We start from the raw sequence: 12,861 nt of genomic DNA on the forward strand, positions 1-12,861 counted from the left end.
ACCCGCCAGGGACATGAAGCTGGCGGCCTCTGTAGACCCAGTGATGGTTTCATCATGAGGACAGTACTACCCGTGAGAGACATGAAGCTGGCGGCCTCTGTAGACCCAGTGATGGTTTCGTCATGAGCACAATGGCAGCCGCGAGGGACATGAAGCTGGCGGCCTTTGTAGACCCAGTGATGGTATCATCATGAGGACATTCCCCCCCCGAGGGACATGAAGCTGGCGGCCTCTCTAGACCCAGTGATGGTATCGTCATGAGGACAGTACCATCCGCAAGGGACATGAAGCTGGCGGCCTCTGTAGACCCAGTGATGGTTTCGTCATGAGGACAATGCCACCTACGAGGGACATGAAGCTGGTGGCCTCTGTAGAACCAGGGATGGTTTCGTCATGAGGACAGTGCCCCTCGCGAGGCACATGAAGCTGGCGGCCTCTGTATACCCAGTGATGGTTTCATCATGAGGACAGTACCCCCCGCGAGGGACATGAGGCAGGTGGCCTCTGTAGACCCAGTGATGGTTTCATTATGAGGACAATGCCAGGCGCGAGGGACATGAAGCTGGCGGCCTCTGTAGACCCAGTGATGGTTTTGTCATGAGGACAATACCACCCGCAAGGGACATGAAGCTGGCAGCCTCTGTAGACCGAGTGATGGTTTCGTCATGAGAACAATGCCACCCACGAGGGTCATGAAGCTGGCGGCCTCTGTAGACCCAGTGATGGTTTTGTCATGAGGACAGTGCCCCCCGCGAGGGAGATGAAGCTGGCGGCCTCTGTAGTCCCAGTGATGGTTTCGTCATGAGGACAGTACGACCCGCGAGGGACATGAAGCTGGCAGCCTCAGTAGACCGAGTGATGGTTTCGTCATGAGGACAATGCCACCCGCGAGGGACATGAAGCTGGCGGCCTCTGTAGACCCAGTGTTGGTTTGGTCATGAGGACAGTGCCCCCGCGAGGGAGATGAAGATGGCGGCCTCTGTAGACCCAGTGATGGTTTCATTATGAGGACAGTGCCTCCCATGAGGGAAATTAAGCTCACGGCCTCTTTAGACCCAGTGATGGTTTCGTCATGAGGACAGTACCACTCGTGAGGGACATGAAGCTGGCGGCCTCTGTAGACCCAGTGATAGTTTCATCATGAGGACAATGCCAGCCACGAGGGACATGCAGCTGGCGGCCTCTGTAGACCCAGTGATGGTTTCATCATGGGGACAGTACCACCCACGAGGGACATGACGCTGGCGGCCTCTGTAGACCCAGTGATGGTTTCATCATGAGGACAGTGCCAGCAGCGAGGGACATGAAGCTGGCGGCCTCTGTAGATCCTGTGATGGTTTCATCATGCGGACAGTACCACCCGTGAGACATGAGGCTGTCGGCCTCTGTAGACCCAGTGATGGTTTCATCATGAGGACAGTACCACCCGCGAGGGACATGAAGCTGGCGGCCTCTGTAGACCCAGTGATGGTTTCATCATGAGGACAGTACTACCCGTGAGAGACATGAAGCTGGCGGCCTCTGTAGACCCAGTGATGGTTTCGTCATGAGCACAATGGCAGCCGCGAGGGACATGAAGCTGGCGGCCTCTGTAGACCCAGTGATGGTTTCATCATAAGGACAGTACCACCTGCGAGTACATGAAGCTGGCGGCCTCTGTAGACCCAGTGATGGTTTCATCATGAGGACAGTGCCCCCCGTGAGGGGCATGAAGCAGGCGGCCTCTGTAGACCCAGTGATGGTTTCGTCATGAGGACAGTACCACTCGTGAGGGACATGAAGCTAACGGCCTCTGTAGACCCAGTGATGGTTTATCACGAGGACAATGCCACCTGCGAAGGACATGAAGCTGGCGGCCTCTGTAGACCCAGTGATGGTTTCATCAAGAGGAGAGTGCCACCCGTGAGAGACATAAAGCTGGCGGCCTCTGTAGACCCAGTGATAGTTTCGTCATGAGGACAACGCCAACCGGGAAGAACATGAAGCTGGCGGCCTCTGTAGACCCAGTGATGGTTTCGTCATGAGGACAACGCCACCCACGAGGGACATGAAGCAGGTGGCCTCTGTAGACCCAGTGATGGTTTCATTATGAGGACAATGCCAGCCGCGAGGGACATCAAGCTGGCGGCTTCTGTAGACCCAGTGATGGTATCATCATGAGGACATTCCCCCCCAGAGGGACATGAAGCTGGCGGCCTCTGTAGACCCAGTGTTGGTATCGTCATGAGGACAGTACCATCCGCGAGGCACATAAAGCTGGCGGCCTCTGTAGACCCAGTGATGGTTTCGTCATGAGGACAATACCACCGACGAGGGACATGAAGCTGGTGGCCTCTGTAGACCCAGTGATGGTTTCATCATGAGGACAGTGCCCCTCGCGATGGACATGAAGCTGGCGGCCTCTGTATACCCAGTGATGGTTTCATCATGAGGACAGTACCCCCCGCGAGGGACATGAGGCCGGCGGCCTCTGTAGACCCAGTGATGGTTTCATTATGAGGACAATGCCAGGCGCGAGGGACATCAAGCTGGCGGCCTCTGTAGACCCAGTGATGGTTTTGTCATGAGGACAATACCACCCGCGAGTGACATGAAGCTGGCAGCCTCTGTAGACCGAGTGATGGTTTCGTCATGAGAACAATGCCACCCACGAGGGACATGAAGCTGGCGGCCTCTGTAGATCCAGTGATGGTTTCGTCATGAGGACAGTGCCCCCCGCGAGGGAGATGAAGCTGGCGGCCTCTGTAGACCCAGTGATGGTTTCATTATGAGGACAGTGCCCCCGCGAGGGTCATGAAGCTGGCGGCCTCTGTAGACCCAGTGATGGTTTCGTCATGAGGACAGTGCCCCCCACGAGAGAAATAAAGATTGCGGCCTCTGTAGACCCAGTGATGGTTTCGTCATGAGGACAGTACCACTCGTGAGGGACATGAAGCTAACGGCCTCTGTAGACCCAGTGATGGTTTATCACGAGGACAATGCCACCTGCGAAGGACATGAAGCTGGCGGCCTCTGTAGACCCAGTGATGGTTTCATCAAGAGGAGAGTGCCACCCGTGAGAGACATAATGCTGGCGGCCTCTGTAGACCCAGTGATAGTTTCGTCATGAGGACAACGCCAACCGGGAAGAACATGAAGCTGGCGGCCTCTGTAGACCCAGTGATGGTTTCGTCATGAGGACAACGCCACCCACGAGGGACATGAAGCAGGTGGCCTCTGTAGACCCAGTGATGGTTTCATTATGAGGACAATGCCAGCCGCGAGGGACATCAAGCTGGCGGCTTCTGTAGACCCAGTGATGGTATCATCATGAGGACATTCCCCCCAGAGGGACATGAAGCTGGCGGCCTCTGTAGACCCAGTGTTGGTATCGTCATGAGGACAGTACCATCCGCGAGGCACATGAAGCTGGCGGCCTCTGTAGACCCAGTGATGGTTTCGTCATGAGGACAATACCACCGACGAGGGACATGAAGCTGGTGGCCTCTGTAGACCCAGTGATGGTTTCATCATGAGGACAGTGCCCCTCGCGATGGACATGAAGCTGGCGGCCTCTGTATACCCAGTGATGGTTTCATCATGAGGACAGTACCCCCCGCGAGGGACATGAGGCAGGCGGCCTCTGTAGACCCAGTGATGGTTTCATTATGAGGACAATGCCAGGCGCGAGGGACATCAAGCTGGCAGCCTCTGTAGACCCAGTGATGGTTTTGTCATGAGGACAATACCACCCGCGAGTGACATGAAGCTGGCAGCCTCTGTAGACCGAGTGATGGTTTCGTCATGAGAACAATGCCACCCACGAGGGACATGAAGCTGGCGGCCTCTGTAGATCCAGTGATGGTTTCGTCATGAGGACAGTGCCCCCCGCGAGGGAGATGAAGCTGGCGGCCTCTGTAGACCCAGTGATGGTTTCATTATGAGGACAGTGCCCCCGCGAGGGTCATGAAGCTGGCGGCCTCTGTAGACCCAGTGATGGTTTCGTCATGAGGACAGTGCCCCCCACGAGAGAAATAAAGATTGCGGCCTCTTTAGACCCAGTGATGGTTTCGTCATGAGGACAGTACCACCCGCGAGGGGCATGAAGCTGGTGGCCTCTGTAGACCCAGTGATGGTTTTATCATGATGACAATGCCAGCCGCGAGGGACATGCAGCTGGCGGCCTCTGTAGACCCAGTGATGGTTTCGTCATGAGGACGGTACCACCCGCGAGGGACATGAGGCTGTCGGCCTCTGTAGACCCAGTGATGGTTTTATCATGAGGACAGTACCACCCGCGAGGGACATGAAGCTGGCGGCCTCTGTAAATCCAGTGATGGTTTCATCATGCGGACAGTGCTACCCATGAGAGACATGAAGCTGGCGGCCTCTGTACACCCAGTGATGGTTTCGTCATGAGGACAATGGCAGCAGTGAGCGACATGAAGCTGGCGGCCTCTGTAGACCCAGTGATGGTTTCATCATGAGGACAATGGCAGCCGCAAGGGACATGAAGCTGGCAGCCTCTGTAGACCCAGTGATAGTTTCATCATGAGGACAGTACCACCCGCGAGGACATGAAGCTGGCGGCCTCTGTAGACCCAGTGATGGTTTCATCATGAGGACAGTACCCCCCGCGAGGGACATGAAGCAGGCGGCCTCTGTAGACCCAGTGATGGTTTCATTATGAGGACAATGCCAGCCGCGAGGGACATCAAGCTGGCGGCCTCTGTAGACACAGTGATGGTATCGTCATGAGGACAGTGCCCCCCCCCCCCCGAGGGACATGAAGCTGGCGGCCTCTGTAGACCCAGTGATGGTTTCGTGATGAGGACAGTGCCCCCCGCGAGGGACATGAAGCTGGCGGCCTCTGTAGACCCAGTGATGGTTTCTTTATGAGGACCGTGCCCCCCACGAGGGACATGAAGCTGGCAGCCTCTGGTGACCCAGTGATGGTTTCGTCATGAGGACAGTGCCCACCGCGAGGGACATGAAGCTGGCGGCTTCTGTCGACCCACTGATGGTTTCATCATGAGGACAACGCCACCCGCGAGGGACATGAAGCTGGCGGCCTCTGTAGACCCAGTGATGGTTTCGTTATGAGGACAGTGCCCCCCGCAAGGGACATGAAGCTGGCAGCCTCTGTAGACCCAGTGATGGTTTCATTATGAGGACTGTGCCCTCCACGAGGGACATGAAGCTGGCAGCCTCTGGAGACCCAGTGATGGTTTCATCATGAGGACAGTGCCCCCGTGAGAGACATGAAGATGGCGGCTTCTGTAGACCCAGTGATGGTTTCATCATGAGGGCAACGGCACCCGCGAGGGACATGAAGCTGGCGGTCTCCGTAGACCCAGTGATGGATTCGTCATAAGGACAACGCCACCCGCGAGGGACATGAAGCTGGCGGCCTCTGTAGACCCAGTTATGGTTTCGTCATGAGGACAGTGCCCCCCGCGAGGGACATGAAGCTGGTGGCCTCTGTAGGCCCAGTGATGGTTTCGTCATGAGGAAAGTGCCCGCCGCGAGGGACATCAAGCTGGCGGCATTTGTAGACCCAGTGATGGTTTCGTCATGAGGACAATGCCACCCGCAAGGGACATAAAGCTGGCGGCCTCTGTAGACCCAGTGATGGTTTCGTCATGAGGACAGTGTCCCCCGCGAGGGACATGAAGCTGGTGGCCTCTGTAGACCCAGTGATGGTTTCGTCATGGGGACAGTGCTACCCTCGAGGAATTTGAAGCTAGCGGTCTCTGTAGACTCAGTGATGGTTTCATCATGAGGACAATGCCAGCAGGGAGGGACATGAAGCTGGCGGCCTCTGTAGACCCAGTGATGGTTTCGTCATGAGTACAGTACCACCCGCGAGGGACATGATGCTGGCTGCCTCTGTAGACCAAGTGATGGTTTCGTCATGAGGACAGTCCCACGGCGAGGGACATGATGCTGGTGGCCTCTGTAGACCCAGTGATGGTTTCATCATGAGGACAGTACTACCCGTGAGAGACATGAAGCTGGCGGCCTCTGTAGACCCAGTGATGGTTTCGTCATGAGGACAATGGCAGCCGCGAGGGGTCATGAAGCTGGCGGCCTCTGTAGACCCAGTGATGGTTTCATCATGAGGACAATGGCAGCTGCGAGGGACATGAAGCTGGCGGCCTCTGTAGACCCAGTGTGTCGGGTTCACGGCGTTTGCCGTTCCCCGACATCCCGCTAAACACACACAATACTGCCGGGATACTCACTTCCGGGTGGAAGCTGAGCCCCGGTCTAGTCCTCTGAGCCAACTGCGGGTCACAGAAGCACTTCCGGGGGAAACGCTTATACATCGCGTTTCCCGCCGGCTCCGTGCTTCAAATTCTTCTGAGGCTCACGCTGCGTAGGAGGTTTCCTGAGACCCGCCGTTACGCAGGTAACTGTTGGTTTATGTGCTATTTGAGGTTCTTTGGCGTCCGCGCTGGAGCGCTGAACTCCTGTTACTTTGGCGTCCGCGCTGGAGCGCTAAAACTCTGGTTTCTTTGGCGTCCGCGCTGGAGCGCTAAACTCTGGTTTCTTTGGCGTAGCGCTGAAGCGCTGGCATCTGTTCTTTGGGGTCAGCGCAGGAGCGCCATCATCCTTGGTTCTTTTGTTCTTTGGGGTCAGTGCAGGAGCGCCATCATCCTTGGTTCTTTTGTTCTTTGGGGTCAGCGCAGGAGCGATATATTTGGTGTTCTTTAGGGACCGCGCATCAGCGCTATACTTTGTTCCTGGGGGCCGCGCAGGAGCGCTACGCTTGTGGTTCACTGGGTGCTCATACCGAGGCGCTGTGTTTAACATTGGACATCTCGTTCTCGACGACATCACGCAGGAGAAGTTCTCCTGGTTTATCCTGAATACCGTGATCTGCACAAACACTGGTGAGTCCTGGCAGGAAAACATTTGTGTGTGTTTTAGGGAATATAATAACAAGGGCGACTGTAGGGGTTGTTTACCAATCAGGTTCTCGTTTGTTTTCCCAGTTGCCCTCGGGATCTCCTGCAAGCTCCATTCCACTCACCACGACTCTACGCCCTCTTCTGGCTCCTATCCTTGCGTCCATCTCATCCCTGTTGGGTTCTAGGTCCAAGGGGGTCAGGTGGGTACTAGGGCGGGCGCTCCTGTCGTCTCTGCGGAATCGCTTCACAAGCCAAGGTAAGTCTTGTGGGGCACCTGACACAGTGATGGTTTCATCATGAGGAAAGTACCACCCGCGAGGACATGAAGCTGGCGGCCTCTGTAGACCCAGTGATGGTTTCATCATGAGGACAGTGCCCCCCGTGAGGGACATGAAGCTGGCGGCCTCTGTAGACCCAGTGATAGATTCCTCATGAGGACAATGACAGCTGCAAGGGACATGAAGCCAACGGCCTCTGTAGACCCAGTGATGGTTTATCACGAGTACAATGCCACCTGCGAAGGACATGAAGCTGGCGGCCTCTGTATACCCAGTGATGGTTTCATCATGAGGACAGTACCCCCCGCGAGGGACATCAACCTGGCGGCCTCTGTAGACCCAGTGATGGTTTCGTCATGAGGACAGTGCCCCCCGCGAGGGACATGAAGCTGGCGGCCTCTGTAGACCCAGTGATGGTTTCTTTATGAGGACAGTGCCCCCCACAAGGGACATGAAGCTGGCAGCCTCTGGAGACCCAGTGATGGTTTCGTCATGAGGACAGTGCCCCCATGCGAAGGACATGAAGCTGGTGGCCTCTGTAGACCCAGTGATGGTTTCGGCATGAGGACAATGCCACCCGTGAGGGACATGAAGCAGGCGGCCTCTGTAGACCCAGTGATGGTTTCGTCATGAGGACAGTGCCCCCCGCAAGGGACATGAAGCTGGCAGCCTGTGTAGACACAGCAATGGTTTCATTATGAGGACTGTGCCCCCCACGAGGGACATGAAGCTGCAAGCCTCAGGAGACCCAGTGATGGTTTCGTCATGAGGACAGTGCCCTCCGTGAGGGACATAAAGCTGGCGGCCTCTGTAGACCCAGTGATTGATTCCTCATGAGGACAGTGCCCCCCGTGAGGGACATGAAGCTAACGGCCTCTGTAGACCCTGTGATGGTTTATCACGAGGACAATGCCACCTGCGAAGGACATGAAGCTGGTGGCCTCTGTAGACCCAGTGATGGTTTCATCATGAGGACAATACGACCGGCGAGGGACATGAAGCTGGCAGCCTCTGTAGACCGAGTGATGGTTTCGTCATGAGGACAATGCCACCCACGAGGGACATGAAGCTGGCGGCCTCTGTAGACCCAGTGATGGTTTCATTATGAGGACAGTGCCCCCCATGAGGGAAATTAATCTTACGGCCTCTTTAGACCCAGTGATGGTTTCGTCATGAGGACAGTACCACTCGCGAGGGACATGAAGTTGGCGGCCTCTGTAGACCCAGTGATAGTTTCATCATGAGGACAATGCCAGCCACGAGGGACATGCAGCTGGCGGTCTCTGCAGACCCAGTGATGGTTTCATCATGAGGACAGTACCACCCACGAGGGACATGAAGCTGGCGGCCTCTGTAGACCCAGTGATGGTTTCATCATGAGGACAATGGCAGCCGCGAGGGACATGAAGCTGGCGGCCTCTGTAGACCCAGTGATGGTTTCATCATGAGGACAGTACCACCCGCGAGGACATGAAGCTGGCGGCCTCTGTAGACCCAGTGATGGTTTCATCATGAGGACAGTGCCCCCCGTGAGGGACATGAAGCTGGCGGCCTCTGTAGACCCAGTGATGGATTCCTCATGAGGACAGTGCCCCCCGTGAGGGACATGAAGCTAACGGCCTCTGTAGACCCTGTGATGGTTTATCACAAGGACAATGCCACCTGCGAAGGACATGAAGCTGGCGGCCTCTGTAGACCCAGTGATGGTTTCGTCATGAGGACGACGCCACCCACGAGGGACATGAAGCAGGTGGCCTCTGTAGACCCAGTGATGGTTTCATTATGAGGACAATGCCAGTCGCGAGGGACATCAAGCTGGCGGCCTCTGTAGACCCAGTGATGGTATCATCATGAGGACATTCCCCCCCCGAGGGACATGAAGCTGGCGGCCTCTCTAGACCCAGTGATGGTATCGTCATGAGGACAGTACCATCCGCAAGGGACATGAAGCTGGCGGCCTCTGTAGACCCAGTGATGGTTTCGTCATGAGGACAATGCCACCTACGAGGGACATGAAGCTGGTGGCCTCTGTAGAACCAGGGATGGTTTCGTCATGAGGACAGTGCCCCTCGCGAGGCACATGAAGCTGGCGACCTCTGTATACCCAGTGATGGTTTCATCATGAGGACAGTACCCCCCGCGAGGGACATGAGGCAGGCAGCCTCTGTAGACCCAGTGATGGTTTCATTATGAGGACAATGCCAGGCGCGAGGGACATGAAGCTGGCGGCCTCTGTAGACCCAGTGATGGTTTTGTCATGAGGACAGTGCCCCCCGCGAGGGAGATGAAGCTGGCGGCCTCTGTAGTCCCAGTGATGGTTTCGTCATGAGGACAGTACGACCCGCGAGGGACATGAAGCTGGCAGCCTCTGTAGACCGAGTGATGGTTTCGTCATGAGGACAATGCCACCCGCGAGGGACATGAAGCTGGCGGCCTCTATAGACCCAGTGATGGTTTGGTCATGAGGACAGTGCCCCCGCGAGGGAGATGAAGATGGCGGCCTCTGTAGACCCAGTGATGGTTTCATTATGAGGACAGTGCCTCCCATGAGGGAAATTAAGCTCACGGCCTCTTTAGACCCAGTGATGGTTTCGTCATGAGGACAGTACCACTCGTGAGGGACATGAAGCTGGCGGCCTCTGTAGACCCAGTGATAGTTTCATCATGAGGACAATGCCAGCCACGAGGGACATGCAGCTGGCGGCCTCTGTAGACCCAGTGATGGTTTCATCATGAGGACAGTACCACCCAAGAGGGACATGACGCTGGCGGCCTCTGTAGACCCAGTGATGGTTTCATCATGAGGACAGTGCCAGCAGCGAGGGACATGAAGCTGGCGGCCTCTGTAGATCCAGTGATGGTTTCATCATGCGGACAGTACCACCCGTGAGACATGAGGCTGTCGGCCTCTGTAGACCCAGTGATGGTTTCATCATGAGGACAGTACCACCCGCCAGGGACATGAAGCTGGCGGCCTCTGTAGACCCAGTGATGGTTTCATCATGAGGACAGTACTACCCATGAGAGACATGAAGCTGGCGGCCTCTGTAGACCCAGTGATGGTTTCGTCATGAGCACAATGGCAGCCGCGAGGGACATGAAGCTGGCGGCCTTTGTAGACCCAGTGATGGTATCATCATGAGGACATTCCCCCCCCCCGAGGGACATGAAGCTGGCGGCCTCTCTAGACCCAGTGATGGTATCGTCATGAGGACAGTACCATCCGCAAGGGACATGAAGCTGGCGGCCTCTGTAGACCCAGTGATGGTTTCGTCATGAGGACAATGCCACCTACGAGGGACATGAAGCTGGTGGCCTCTGTAGAACCAGGGATGGTTTCGTCATGAGGACAGTGCCCCTCGCGAGGCACATGAAGCTGGCGGCCTCTGTATACCCAGTGATGGTTTCATCATGAGGACAGTACCCCCCGCGAGGGACATGAGGCAGGTGGCCTCTGTAGACCCAGTGATGGTTTCATTATGAGGACAATGCCAGGCGCGAGGGACATGAAGCTGGCGGCCTCTGTAGACCCAGTGATGGTTTTGTCATGAGGACAATACCACCCGCGAGGGACATGAAGCTGGCAGCCTCTGTAGACCGAGTGATGGTTTCGTCATGAGAACAATGCCACCCACGAGGGACATGAAGCTGGCAGCCTCTGTAGACCCAGTGATGGTTTTGTCATGAGGACAGTGCCCCCCGCGAGGGAGATGAAGCTGGCGGCCTCTGTAGTCCCAGTGATGGTTTCGTCATGAGGACAGTACGACCCGCGAGGGACATGAAGCTGGCAGCCTCTGTAGACCGAGTGATGGTTTCGTCATGAGGACAATGCCACCCGCGAGGGACATGAAGCTGGCGGCCTCTGTAGACCCAGTGATGGTTTGGTCATGAGGACAGTGCCCCCGCGAGGGAGATGAAGATGGCGGCCTCTGTAGACCCAGTGATGGTTTCATTATGAGGACAGTGCCTCCCATGAGGGAAATTAAGCTCACGGCCTCTTTAGACCCAGTGATGGTTTCGTCATGAGGACAGTACCACTCGTGAGGGACATGAAGCTGGCGGCCTCTGTAGACCCAGTGATAGTTTCATCATGAGGACAATGCCAGCCACGAGGGACATGCAGCTGGCGGCCTCTGTAGATCCTGTGATGGTTTCATCATGCGGACAGTACCACCCGTGAGACATGAGGCTGTCGGCCTCTGTAGACCCAGTGATGGTTTCATCATGAGGACAGTACCACCCGCGAGGGACATGAAGCTGGCGGCCTCTGTAGACCCAGTGATGGTTTCATCATGAGGACAGTACTACCCGTGAGAGACATGAAGCTGGCGGCCTCTGTAGACCCAGTGATGGTTTCGTCATGAGCACAATGGCAGCCGCGAGGGACATGAAGCTGGCGGCCTCTGTAGACCCAGTGATGGTTTCATCATAAGGACAGTACCACCTGCGAGTACATGAAGCTGGCGGCCTCTGTAGACCCAGTGATGGTTTCATCATGAGGACAGTGCCCCCCGTGAGGGGCATGAAGCAGGCGGCCTCTGTAGACCCAGTGATGGTTTCGTCATGAGGACAGTACCACTCGTGAGGGACATGAAGCTAACGGCCTCTGTAGATCCAGTGATGGTTTATCACGAGGACAATGCCACCTGCGAAGGACATGAAGCTGGCGGCCTCTGTAGACCCAGTGATGGTTTCATCAAGAGGAGAGTGCCACCCGTGAGAGACATAAAGCTGGCGGCCTCTGTAGACCCAGTGATAGTTTCGTCATGAGGACAACGCCAACCGGGAAGAACATGAAGCTGGCGGCCTCTGTAGACCCAGTGATGGTTTCGTCATGAGGACAACGCCACCCACGAGGGACATGAAGCAGGTGGCCTCTGTAGACCCAGTGATGGTTTCATTATGAGGACAATGCCAGCCGCGAGGGACATCAAGCTGGCGGCTTCTGTAGACCCAGTGATGGTATCATCATGAGGACATTCCCCCCCAGAGGGACATGAAGCTGGCGGCCTCTGTAGACCCAGTGTTGGTATCGTCATGAGGACAGTACCATCCGCGAGGCACATGAAGCTGGCGGCCTCTGTAGACCCAGTGATGGTTTCGTCATGAGGACAATACCACCGACGAGGGACATGAAGCTGGTGGCCTCTGTAGACCCAGTGATGGTTTCATCATGAGGACAGTGCCCCTCGCGATGGACATGAAGCTGGCGGCCTCTGTATACCCAGTGATGGGTTCATCATGAGGACAGTACCCCCCGCGAGGGACATGAGGCAGGCGGCCTCTGTAGACCCAGTGATGGTTTCATTATGAGGACAATGCCAGGCGCGAGGGACATCAAGCTGGCGGCCTCTGTAGACCCAGTGATGGTTTTGTCATGAGGACAATACCACCCGCGAGTGACATGAAGCTGGCAGCCTCTGTAGACCGAGTGATGGTTTCGTCATGAGAACAATGCCACCCACGAGGGACATGAAGCTGGCGGCCTCTGTAGATCCAGTGATGGTTTCGTCATGAGGACAGTGCCCCCGCGAGGGAGATGAAGCTGGCGGCCTCTGTAGACCCAGTGATGGTTTCATTATGAGGACAGTGCCCCCGCGAGGGTCATGAAGCTGGCGGCCTCTGTAGACCCAGTGATGGTTTCGTCATGAGGACAGTGCCCCCCACGAGAGAAATAAAGATTGCGGCCT

Source organism: Triturus cristatus, chromosome 12 (genome assembly GCF_964204655.1).
Source record: "Triturus cristatus chromosome 12, aTriCri1.1, whole genome shotgun sequence".
Classification (NCBI taxonomy): Eukaryota; Metazoa; Chordata; class Amphibia; order Caudata; family Salamandridae; genus Triturus; species Triturus cristatus.